This window comes from Papio anubis, chromosome 16 (assembly GCF_008728515.1).
Source record: "Papio anubis isolate 15944 chromosome 16, Panubis1.0, whole genome shotgun sequence".
NCBI lineage: Eukaryota > Metazoa > Chordata > Mammalia > Primates > Cercopithecidae > Papio > Papio anubis.
In genome coordinates, this window is record NC_044991.1 from 30,271,005 (window position 1) to 30,283,960 (window position 12,956).

The following is a 12,956-nucleotide window of genomic DNA, read 5'->3' on the forward strand; positions in this document are numbered from 1 at the left end:
CTCATAGTCCTGTACCACCCCCTCCCCAGACTTGCAAGGACTGGACAGACCTCTGTTGAAAGAGCACAAAAGAGACAACCATACACCAACATCTGTGCAAGTGAAACTACTTCTCCCCACTTCACCACCCCTACCACCCATAGAGTTGCAGAGACCTGTCTGCCCTTGGCAGGCAGGATCACTAGCTGAGGTCAGAGGATGTGGGGGCAGCACCAATTCAAACAGGACTAAGGACTGCTGTCCAGCAGTCGGCCCATTAGGCTGCAGCTAGAAACACAGCAGGGGAGGCTGGGCGCAGTGGCTCATGCCTGTAATCCCAGCACTTTGGGAGGCCAAGGCAGGCGAATCACCAGAGGTCAGGAGTTTGAGACCAGCCTGGCCAACATAGCAAAACCCCATCTCTACTAAAAGAATACAAAAAAAGGTAGTTGGGCATGGTGGTAGACACCCATAGTCCCAGCTACTTGGGAGGCTGAGGCAGGAGATCGCTTGAACCTGGGAGGTGGAGGTTGCAGTGAGCTGAGACTGAACCACTGCACTGCAGCCTAGAAGACAGAGCAAGACTCCATCTCAAAAAAAAAAAAAAAAAAAGAAAAGAAAGAAAAACATAGCAAGGGAGACCACAGGGACCAGTAGCCCAATGTCCTCCCTCTCTCATCCTGTCACGTAGCTCCATAGGGACAGCTGTGGGGCCCACAGGGAAAGCCACAGAAAGAAAATGCTTTTGGCTGGGTGTCAAGAAGAACTTTTCAACAGTTGGAGCTGTTGAAACCAAAAGAGTGGCCACAGGAGGTAGTGAGCTTCCTATCTAAGTTTATGTGCAATTACAGGTTGGATGCCAGTGAGCCTGTTGCAGCCCCAAGCTTCCAGGGCTTAGGTGCCCACCCTAGACCCATCTCATCTGCTGTCACCTGTTTCCTGGCATCATATGTCATCCAGACTGGAGTGTCAGTGGTAACAAAGAACATCAGAGTGTCTTCTCTAGCCCTGTCTAGCTGGGAAAAGTATGGCTGGGGGTGGGGTTGGCCCAAGGCCACAAGCTATGACAGAACAGGATGCAAACCACCATCTGACATGTTACTGCATCCCTCTTTGTGGGCAAAGGGAAACCTTAGTCATCTCATGTCCAGCTTTGAGGTGCATGGTCTGGTGCTTTGGGGCAGCCCACTCTGCAGCTGCTGCCATGAACCCCAGGGCAGAGTCCATCACCCCCAAGCCCCAGATCCCACTTGTCCACCATCACCACCTCTTGGCCCTATAGATTGCATAGGTTTGGCTGCTCAGAGGGAAATCACTGGTACCAGCCCTACACGATCCCACTGCTGGATGGTGGGAGAGACAACCATGTCTGGCTGGGTCTGCGGCCCACTGGCCATGAATCCCTGGACATCTGGAGTCCTTGGTTTACTCGTGTTATAAAAGGTTCTGTTGGATTCCAGGAGAAACACAGATAAGACAGCAAAAGTGTGGAGCACAACGGGCCTGCATGTAGGTCCCGGTTAGACTCTTGCCTTTGCTGATTACCAGCCAGGTTCTTCCCATCCCTGAGCCCCAGTTTTCTGCAGGGCATCAGGGCACCTAGGTCTTCAACGCAGGTTGAAGCTAATCTGGCCTCTCGTGCTTGCCACCTTTTTTGACTTCAACTGAATGACATAACTCCTCCAAGGCTCAGTGTTTACATGTTTACATCTATAAAGTGGGGTGAAAGAACTGCTGACCCAGACATTGGGTTTAGAGTGCTTTACACATTATCATTATCCCTAATGTCCTTGTCATCCATGTCATAGTTTTTTGAGTGCTCACTCTTTGAGGCAGGACATGGGCCTCTGGGCTTTGACTCTCCACCTTTCTGCCACATAGGCCCAGGCACAGCCCAGAGGCCACTGGAGCAGGGGTCCCAGCTCATGCCTCTGTCCTGTTGGGAGGGCCCCAGTCAGTATCCACCTGCCCGCCCTGCACAAGTCAAGCTGGGCCAGCCCCTCCTCACTGGGGCCTGGACCTGGATGTGAGCTCAGAGGCTACAGTGGGGGGTGAAAGTAGGGGAGGGGATGGGTGTGCAGGGCATAGTGCTCAAATGCCTAGTCCAGGGTCTGGGGTCCATACTGAGAATGGCAGGGACATCAAGGAGGAAAGAGCCGACCTGGAGGCCATAAAGTTAAGGAAAGGATGGCCAGGAGGAGGATGGTCAGGTCCAGAGGCGGGGTTGAGTGGACAGGATGGGAAGACCAGGTCGCAGTCTGAGGGGGCCGTTCCAGAAGTGAGCATTCCTGTAGCTCTTTCGAGAGAGGCCGCAGGGTGGGCAGGTGACAGATGGTGTCCATGAGGGCATGAGCTGAGGGGCGGCTGCAACCTCCCAGGGCGTCCCCGCAGGCAGGGAGTCGCGGAGCACCCGAAGGCCGCGGGATCAGGAAGCGCTCAGGCGCCCGCGCAGCACCTAGCCATGGCGCAGCCCCGGGGGCGGGGCGCCAGGAGTCTGCAGCCTCCGAGCGACAGCGCGCGCGCAGCCAACGGGACTCCGGCATGCGGCGCGCCGCCCCGCCCCTCGCTGCGCGGCCCAATGGTGAACGCGCCGGCTTGGGGCCGGGCGGGGACTGGGCTGGCTGCGGTGGCGCGCGGGCGCGGCACCCGGAAGTCGGCGGCGGCGGAGGCGGTGAGTGCGCGGCTCTCGGGCTGGCCGACTCCTTTCGTGGTCTGGCCGGCCTGGGCTCGGGGGCACCGGGCTCTGGGTGCGCGGACCGGGCTAGGCTGCTTGAAGGTGGGTGGGCTGGCCGCACCGCCTCGCCCTGCCTCAGTTTCCCCTTTCTGAGGTATGGTATAGAATCAGGCGGCTGGGTCAGGGGCTACCACGTCGATCCCGGCCGACGAAAATGCCCCGCGCCTTACTGGAAGGCGTTTTTGATACTCCCCGGTGACACGGGATGCGAGGGACACTGGCAGGTGGGAACCAGACTCGCTGCGGGGAGGCTGAGACTGACAGGGCCGGGAGCTGCGTGGTCCCTGCAGGGTGGGTGGGCTGCGCGGCCTTGGCCAGCATCAGGGACAGCTCTGGAGCCCAGTCACTCTGTCCCCTACCTGCGGCCTGCTGCGGGCCAGCAGGGTGACAGCTAATGTGGGTGTGAGTAGATAGTAAGTGCTGGGTCATCCCTGCGCCTGAATGCGGCCTTCCTGGGGAGGTTTGGGTAGTTAGATCCCCCACCCCCACCTCCAGGGCATCAGAGGTAGGGGCTGGCAGGGCTGCACTCAGGGCAGTCCTTGCCCCACCGCAGCCTGGGCTTTGCCCATTTTCCTCTAGGGAAGTGGGCACAGAGAGGGCTGTTTGCTGAGATCCCCCACCTTCCCTGCCCCCAGCACCTCTTCTGTGCTCCCTTGGCTTCCTGCTGGGCCACAAGCTTTAGAGTGAACCTTCTGCCCTTGGACAAGTCCCTGGGCCTCAGGCCCCCTTCCTCTTCAGGAATGTCACATGCCCTGTCCTGGCCCGGGCTGTCTGCACTGGCCAGGCCTGTCGTGTGGCTCCAGACCTCCTAACCACTGTTTTGCTGTCACTCTGGGGGCAGAGCCTTCTTCCATGAGGCAGATGTGACGGCAGCTATAAGGGGTAGCTGAGTAGCTCTTTGGAAGGCTTTCTCACGCTAGCTCATTTGCCTTTGGGCAGCCTTTTGGGGCAAGCATTCATTGATCCAGTCCTGCTCACACAAGGAAAACTCAGGCTAAGGGGACAGATGGTGTTCCCAAGGTCATTTAGATCCAGGGCCCGCTCCCAGTGCCTCTACTACTCCTGGGCCACTCTCCTAGGAGTTTTCCTGCATCTGTGTCCTGTTGGGTGGGTTGGGGGCAGCTGGAGAGGGTGACCATGTTGTTAGATGGACACAGCAGAGCCTCTGTTCCCGCAGGATCCTAGTGCTCTGGTGGTCCAGGGTGGGGTGCCCTGGTGCCCCCACTCTCTTGGGCGCCTACACAGCTTTGTGTTACTTGCATGTCCCCAGACTGCAGGCCCCTCAGACCAAGCCCCTGCCTGCTGTGATGTGTGGTGGCCATAGCCCTTCCCTGAGCTGAGATGACCAGCTGTCAGCTCTGCCTGGGCTGCCAGCCCTTTGTGCTTCCTTGGTCTTCACTTGTGGGCTGTCATTCTGATTACATTTTGCAGTGTGTGTAATCACATGTAGTGTCTTGGGAACTTGATCCTGTGCCTGGCTTCTGCACCAGATGGTGAACTTGGAGGGCACCCTGGTGCCCACCTAAGCATGCTGCTTCTGAAAACACCCACAGATATATGAGGGACTTCTCAGGGACCCCAGAAGGGGTCTGGAGAGAAACAGCCCAGGACAGGGAGGCTGGGAAGACTTCTCGAAGTAGGGCCATGCTTGTCATTGACACTCCAGATGCATGAGAAGCAGGGCCCATCCTTTGGTGATGTGTCAGTCAGCACATGGCAGCAGCGTGGCAGAGCCTGGCCTTTGTTGGCCCCTACCATAGGGTTTGGGCTATCTTGAAAACAAGCCTATCCCTACCATAAGGATGGGCTCTGTGAAAACAAGGTCACCCCAGAAGGCCTGAGCTGCCTTTTGAGGTTATCACTGCAGCTTTTTCCCCTTTTTCTCTCAACTTCCTTTTTAGATTGCAAAAATAGTTTATGCATGCTTAAAAATAAAAAAGGCCGGCCTGCTTCTCCCAGCGGCTGCTCCCCTGGTGCGCTTGCTGACAGGGGAAGCGCATCTTTGAGGGTGCATCCATCAAGATCTTCAGTGCCATGCTAACTTGAAGTGCTTGCCTTCACCCTCTTTGCGGGCGTGGTAGGAGTGCCCCCTTTTTGTTTTCACTAACCACTCAGGCTGCAGGGGCCGCTGCGAGGCTGACCTGTTCCTGGCTTGTGAGGAAGCTGAGTGTTCCTCCCAGGAGGGCCTGAGGATGGGTCCACCCCGTGTCCAGAGCCTTCTGTCTGCTCACGATGCATCTTGTTTGTGTAGCTCCTTGGAACTGGGAAGAGACAGTGATCCTCTGGTGTGAGGCTGAAGTAATGCCCCGGAAGCATTGTGAAGATCTGAGGAGAGAGTACCACTGTAGAAAATGTGTTGTGATAGGCTGGGCGCGGTGGCTCACGCCTGTAATCCCAGTACTTCGGGAGGCCGAGGCGGGCAGACTATGAGGCCAGGAGATCAAGACCATCCTGGCTAACACGGTGAAACCCCGTCTCTACTAAAAATACAAAAAAATTAGCCGGGCGTGGTGGCATGCACCTGTAATCCCAACGACTCAGCAGGCTGAGGCAGGAGAATCGCTTGAACCCGGGAGGTGGAGGTTGCAGTGAGCCGAGATCACACCATTACACTCCAGCCTAGGCGACAAGAGCAAAACTCCATCTCAAAAAAATAAAAAATAAAAAATGCCATTTAATAGCCAGAGAGTGTAGATTGGTGAGGTGTTGCTGAGGAGATAGGAGGGCAGCAGGGCATTGCAGTGGACTTGCAATCCAGAGGGTTTCCCTACGTTAGGACTTTCTCTGCCCAGGCCCTGGGAACAGCGACACTGTGTTCTCATGTGTGTTTACCGCCTCTGCTGGCAGCCACCAGGAGCCCATGTCACATGTCTGTGTCTGCCTTGTCCTTTGAAAAGAGCAGCTCAAGCTTTCAAGCTCCGCCCCTGGGGGCTGCCACAGCTGATGGGGTGGGGATTACAAGGGGTGGGGATTGGGCGCCTGGCTGCTCAGCCCTGCTGCACCAGCCCTTGTGGCCATTGAGGCCATTAAACGGGGGCAGCAGACTGTAGGACTCAGTTGCCCTCTGTTTTCAGGGACTCGCCATGTGTAGCCCCAATAGGAGCCCGGCTTGACGGCTACCCTCCCAAGTGTCTAGGTCCCCTTGTTGCTGTGGTTCTAATAACTTTCTGTTCCCTCGTGTGCACCCCTGCCTCTGTCACCTCTGCTTTCTGCTTAGCACACCTCCCCTCTGCCCACGTGCTATGTTTGCCTTTTTGGTTGCCAAAGGGAAGTAGTTCCACCAAGAGCGTGTGTCCCATCCCCTGTGGCCCCCAGGGTCTCCAGGTGTGGCGTTGCCGTGACAGCCCAGCTGCACCCCGTCCTGTGCAGAGCTGTCTTGCACTGGGGCTAATTGGGTCTTCTCTTGCTTTCCGTGAACAAGTGACACTTGGGTTCTTGCCTTTCCTTCCGTCACTTCCCTGCCCATAGAAATGTCCCAGTCCCAGCAGGGAAGGAGGGCAGGATCTGTGCACTTTCTTTTTTTTTCTTTTTGAGATGGGGTCTTGCTTTGTCACCTCAAAAGGCTGAGGCAGGAGAATCGCTTGAACCTCGGAGGCAGAGGTTGCAGTGAACTGAGATCATGCCACTGCAACCTCTGCCTCCTGGGTTCAAGCGATTCTCCTGCCTCAGCCTCCTGAGTAGCTGGGATTACAGGTGTGCATCACCATGCCCAGCTAATTTTTGTATTTTTGGTAGAGACAGGGTTTCACCATGTTGGCCAGGCTGGTCTTGAACTCCTGACCTCAGGTGGCCCTCACGCCTGCCACTGCGCCTGGCCAGTGCACTTTCTTTTGAGGGTGGACATTACTGTTCCCCGCTGGGAAGCATGCCTACTGGGTGTGTACACTTTCAGTGCCTGGTGTGACGGATTGTACAAAGTGAACCCAGCCACACAGCTACCATCCATATCACACGTGAAACCACCGCCAGCACACGGACATCTCCGTCGTGTCCCCCAGTGGCTGCCTAGACCAAGTGGCCCTGCCCTGCCTTCTTTTTTTTTTTTTTTTTTTGAGACAGAGTCTGGCTCTGTTGCCCAGGCTGGAGTGCAGTGGCCGGATCTCAGCTCACTGCAAGCCCCGCCTTCCGGGTTCACGCCATTCTCCTGCCTCAGCCTCCCGAGTAGCTGGGAGTACAGGCGCCCGCCACCTCGCCCGGCTAATTTTTTTTGTATTTTAGTAGAGATGGGGTTTCACTGTGTTAGCCAGGATGGTCTGGATCTCCTGAACTCGTGATCCGCCCATCTCGGCCTCCCAAAGTGCTGGGATTACAGGCTTGAGCCACCGCGCCTGGCCTGCCCTGCCCTGCCTTCTGTCTCCATGGGCAGATATTGCTTATCTCTGGCCTCTGCGTGTGGAAGACCAAGCAGAGTGTTATCTTCTGGCTGGGACCTCCCTGCTCGGGAACAAGCCTCGGGAACGGGAGCTTGTTCCTGTTCATTGCCGTGGAAGGGCACAGGCTGGCTTCCTTTCCAGGTTATGGGCTTTCTTACTGTGTCACTTTGTGGACTTGGGCACCTGCAGAGTGCCTGGCATGGTGAGCAGGGGTTGGGGCATGGCGTGATCTAGGCAGGGTTTGGAAGGTTCTTTGAATAGCCAAGAGAGACAGTCTGAAGGGTGCCCTCCAGACACCCAAGAATGCATTGAAGCTAGGGTGACTACTGCAGCCTCAGAGGCCTGGTGACACATGCAGGGCCTCAAGGGGCCCATGTGACTAGGAGTTCAGGGTGTGGTTGAGGTGAGCCAGACTGGATGGCCGGCGGCCACCTGAGGACGATTGGCTGTGTGTTTGGGAAGCATGGGTCGTCCCCACCTCACAGCATTCACACAGGCAGACAGCGGACAGATCCAAGAGCTTCACCAAGGCCGGGCTCAGTGGCTCACACCTATAATTCCAGCATTTTGGGAGGCCGAGGCGGGGGAATCACGAGGTCAGGAGTTCAAGACCAGCCTGACCAACATGATGAAAACCCGTCTTTACTAAAAATACAAAAATTAGCTGGGCCTGGTGGCATGCGCCTGTAATCCCAGCTACTTGGGAGGCTGAGGCAGGAGAATTGCTTGAACCTGGGAGGCGGAGGTTGTAGTGAGTTGAGATCGCGCCATTGCACTCCAGCCTGGGCGACAGAGCGAGACTTCGTCTCAAAAAAGGAAAAAAAAGAGCTTCACCACTGTGCAACCATACAAAGTAGTTAAGAAAAAGGAGTTCTCATTTTGGGACAAGGAGAGCCTTCTTTAGCAAGACAGGGGACATGACCACTGTACGGTAACGATGGGAAAATCCCATGTAATATAAGACTATTTATATGAGGCAGCATCACAGGCAGAGCTGAAAGGCAGGGGACAGCTAGGGAGAAAACAGTTGCAGGCCTGGGACAGGCACATGGTGGCCCACATCACACCAGGGTCAGTGAGACAAAGGCCAGTTGTCAGTAACCACGTTGGTGAATTGTAGGCAAGAACATACAGGAGGTCGCAAGTTGCCCAGCCAGTAGGGAATGCCCATAAAACCCTGGCGGGAGCATTTCCTACACCACATACACCCTGGAGGTGGGTGAGTGGCAGCAGGTTCTGGCGCTAGACGTTAGCGGGAACTTGGCCGAGTCTGCTTATCTGAAAGCGTCACCCATGGATGGAGCAATTCCACCTCCTGGGTCTATCCTAGGAATGTCCTCAGCCGCTCTCCCACTGCTGTAAAGAAATACCTGGGACTGGGTCATTTATTAAAAAAGAGGTTTAATTGGCTCATGGTTCTGCAAGGTGTATAGGTAGCATGATGCTGGCATTTGCTCAGCTTCCGGGGAGGCCTCAGGAAACTTAACAATCATGGCAGAAGGCGAAGCATGAGCCAGCACTTCACACAGCTGGAGCAGGAAGAAGAGAGAGATGGGAGAGGTGCCACACACTTAAAACCAGATCTCGTGAGAACTCTTATCACTGTACAGTACCGGTGGGGGGGGATGGTGCTAAACCTTCGTGAGAATTCCGCCTCCGTGATCCAATCACCTCCCACCAGGTCCCACCTCCAACACTGGTAATTACAATTCAGCATGAGATTTGGTGGGGACACAGATCCAAACCAAATCAGCTCATGTGCAGAGCATGTGCTAGGGATGGTCACTTGATGGGACTAAGACACCAGCCAGAGCTGAGAGGCAGAGAAGCGGGAAAGCTGGGCAGTGGTGAACCAGTGGGGACATGGCTCTGGTGGAGACGGACTTCATGGCCAGTCAGGGAGAACGGAGCAGTGGGACCCTAGTGTGTTAACCCCACAGCATACATGTGTCTGCTCACATGTATGTGCAGGCAGGCTAAGAACACTCTGGTGCCACAGGCAGCCCTTGGCTGAGGCTTTTTTTGTTTTTTGTTTTTTGTTTTTGAGACTCAGAGTCTTGCTTTGTCACCCAGGCTGGAGTGCAGTGGTACTGTTATAGTTCACTGCAGCCTCAAACTCCTGGGCTCGGCCGGGCGCGGTGGCTCAAGCCTGTAATCCCAGCACTTTGGGAGGCCGAGACGGGTGGATCACAAGGTCAGGAGATCGAGACCATCCTGGCAAACACGGTGAAACCCCGTCTCTACTAAAAAATACAAAAAACTAGCCGGGCGAGGTGGCGGGCGCCTGTAATCCCAGCTACTACTCGGAGGCTGAGGCAGGAGAATGGTGTGAACCCGGGAGGCGGAGTTTGCAGTGAGCTGAGATCTGGCCACTGCACTCCAGCCTGGGCGACAGAGTGAGCCTCCGTCTAAAAAAAAAAAAAAAAACTCCTGGGCTCGAGCAATCCTCTTGCCTCAGCCTCCTGTGTAGCTGGGACTACAGATGCATGTCACTGTGCTCGGCTAATTTTATTTTATTTTTATTTATTTTATTTTACTTTACTTTTTTGAAACGGAGTCTCACGCTGTCACCCAGGCTGGAGTGCAGTGGCACAATCTCGGTTCACTGCACCCTCTGGCTCCTGGACTCAAGTGATCCTCCTGCCTCAGCCTCCTGAGTAGCTGGGATTATAGGCCTGTGCTACCATGCCTGGCTAATTTTTGTATTTTTAGTAGAGACAGGGTTTCACTGTGTTGGCCAGGCTGGCCTTGGAATTCCTGACCTCAAATGATCTGCCCGCCTCAGCCTCCCAAAGTGCAGGGATTACAGCCATAAGCCACTGCACCCGGCCTTATTTTATTATATTATTAATATTATATTGAGACAGAGTCTCCCTCTGTTGCTCTGTTGCTGGAGTGCAGTGATATAATCATAATTCACTGCAGCCTTGATCTTCCAGGCTCAAGCCATCCTCCTACCTAAGCCTCCCAAGTAGTTGGGACCACAGGCATATGCCACTGTGCCTGGCTAATTGTTTTTATTTGCTTATTTATTTATTTATTTATTTATTTGAGACAGCGTCTCACTCTGTCGCCAGGCTGGAGTGCAGTGGCGCAATCTCGGCTCACTGCAAGCTCTGCCTCCCAGGTTCACGCCATTCTCCTGCCTCAGCCTCCCGAGTTGCTGGGACTACAGGTGCCCACCACCGCGCCCGGCTAATTTTTTGTATTTTTAGTAGAGACGGGGTTTCACCATGTTAGCCAGGATGGTCTCGATCTCCTGACCTCATGATCCACCCGCCTCGGCCTCCCAAAGTGAGGGGATTACAGGCGTGAGCCACCGCGCCTGGCCTTTATTTGCTTTTTGTAGACAGGAACTTGCTGTGTTTCCCAGGCTGGCCTTAAACTCCTGACCTCAAACAGTCCTCCTGCTGGGCCTCCCAAAGTGCTGAGATGACAGACATGAGCCCTGCTGGGATGGGGCTTTGGCCCGTTAAATGTAATTGGAAATGTTTCTCACCAGAATGTGCTCCTGGGTGACCTGAGCAATGGGATTAACAACTATGGACCCCACCAGCCTCCAGAGCTGCCAGTCGTGGCAGCAGGAGACTCAGCCTTGGGCTGGGGCACAGAGAGGCTGAATAGAGGGTGAATGAGCAGGCAGCGTGTGAGAGGGACCAGCGTTTCTTGGCATTATACAAAAGCTAGTAGAGGTGGTGCTGGTTGGTGTGGGGTGGGCGACTGGCACGGTCAGGTGCCTGATGCCTGTTGGCCTCCTCGGAAGGGGACGCTGGCAGTAGTGGGTTCTGGAACATGCAGGAGGGTGGCCTGGATTTGTCCTGCAGCACCGAGGTCTGCCTGTTCCCCACTGGGTCTTCCATTTGAGGTGCTGTCAGCATGGTCCTCGTCCCCCTTGCTGCTTTTCCCCGTGGGCCTCTGCAAGGTCACTGCCCACGCTCCACCCCACCTACCTGCCTGTGTGGTGGGCACTGAGAGTCAGGGAAGCAGATCCTCACTGCTGGGCAGCAGGCCATGTGCATATCCATCAGGGTGGCAGACCTTGTCCCCATGCAGCCCTGGCTGGGGTCATTGCCGCTGCTGCTCTCTGCTTGTGGCTCTGGCCCGTCTTTGCCCAAGCCTTCTGTCTGAGTGGTTTTCTTGTCGTGCCTTTTTTAGACACCACATGGAGTGAGGTTTGGGGCTTGCCTCAGCTGGAGTCTCATTCTTCTTAGAGAGGGAGTTTAGCCCCTTTCCATTTGGCTCTTAGGACAGAAGGCCCTGTTGGTTCCTCCGAGAAGCCAGGGGAGGAGCCATAGGCTGGAGAGGGGATTCTGGAGCAGGGTGGATCTCAGAAGCAGAAGGTGGGCAGAGAGGACGGTGCATGCCGGGAAAGTTCTCGAAAGCATCAGCAGATGGGCCCAGAGTGCCTGGAAAGCTTCCGCCCTTCACAGACGGCGCCATGCACTAAGAATAACCCGTGCCAAGTCCAGGCTTTCTTCCTATTTTGCAGAATTACCAGGTTGTTAGGCCAGGGGAACGTATGCCGGGATTCTGGGAAGACTTCCACCCGCACTGTTATTCTTAGAGGACGGGAAGCCCTTGGCTGTGGTGTGAAGAGGGCTCTTTCTTTCCATTCATACCTCACAGATCCTCTGGCCAGGCTCAGGGCGCTGAAGGACTCCAGGAGTGTGTGGGGGATTTCCTCCCTGGAAGAGGCCTGTGCTCTGTCCCTGCTGAGGCTGGCGGCATTTGCAGTCACATGGTGAGCTCGCGGTGACTGTCCCCCTCTTACCTCCCTGGCAGGGTTGGCGAAGGCCACACCAAGGTCCCAAGTGATTGGTTCCCAGGCCTCCCTGCACAGAGGCTGTGCGTGTCCCCCGGGCATTCACTCTAGCTGTCTGGGCTGCAGGGAGGCAGGGTGCCTGGCCCGAGTGGAGGTGACACTCTACTGGGGGTGGTAAGTGTTGACCATCACAAAGGCGACCTCTTTCATCACATCTGTGTGAGAGGAGCTGGACTCTCCTCAGATATGGACGAGCCTCACAACCCATATCCTTTCATCTCTTGCATGTCCACCAAGTCCCTATGTGCTCCGGGAGGCAGTGGTATAGGCCGGCCGCTCCGCATGACCAGAGCACCAGTGCCTCATACTCCAGTGCATTTCCTTCCCAGGGTGCGCCAGGACTCTTGTAAAGAGGGCATTCCCGTGTAAGCAGTTGCTTTATTTTTTTTATTTTTTTGTTTTTTTTTTGAGATGGAGTTTTCCTCTTGTCTCTTAGGCTGGAGTGCAATGGCACGATCTCAGTTCACTGCAACCTCCACCTCCTGGGTTCAAGCAATTCTCCTGCCTCAGCCTCCTCAGTAGCTAGGATTACAGGCGCTCACCACGATGCCCGGCTAATTTGTTTTTGTTTTATTTTTTTTTAGATAGAGTCTTGCTCTGTTGCCCAGGCTGGAGTGCAGTGGCACGATCTTGGCTCACTACAACCTCCACCTCCTGGGTTCAAGCAATTCTTGTGTCTCAGCCTCCTGAGTAGCTGGGACTACAGGTGCCTGCCACCACGCCCGGCTAATTTTTGTATTTTTAGTAGAGACAGGGTTTCACTATATTGGCCAGGCTGTTCTCAAACTCCTGACCTCGTGATTTGCCCACCTTGGCTTCCCAAAGTGCTGGGATTACAGGTGTGATAATTTTTGTATTATTTATTTTTATTTTTATTTATTTTTTATTTATTTTTTTTATTATTATTTTTATTTATTTATTTATTTATTTTTTGAGACGGAGTCTTGCTCTGTCGCCCGGGCTGGAGTGCAGTGGCCAGATCTCAGCTCACTGCAAGCTCCGCCTCCCGGGTTCACGCCATTCTCCTGCCTCAGCCTCCCGTGTAGCT

General features: G+C 55.0%; 1 protein-coding gene across 25 annotated transcripts in view; it reads left to right on the plus strand.

Moving 5' to 3' along the window:
- Positions 1–2,592: 2,592 nt before the first annotated feature.
- Positions 2,593–12,956, plus strand: part of TANGO2 (transport and golgi organization 2 homolog) — a 47,414-nt gene continuing 37,050 nt past the window's right edge. For 3 of the 25 annotated variants that reach the window (XR_002515304.2, XM_017945142.3, XM_021921376.2), the window contains exon 1: positions 2,595–2,650. The gene's annotated coding sequence lies outside the window, so the exon portion shown is untranslated. The other 22 variants (XM_017945150.3, XM_009216814.3, XM_031656082.1 and 19 more) reach the window with 16 other exon arrangements.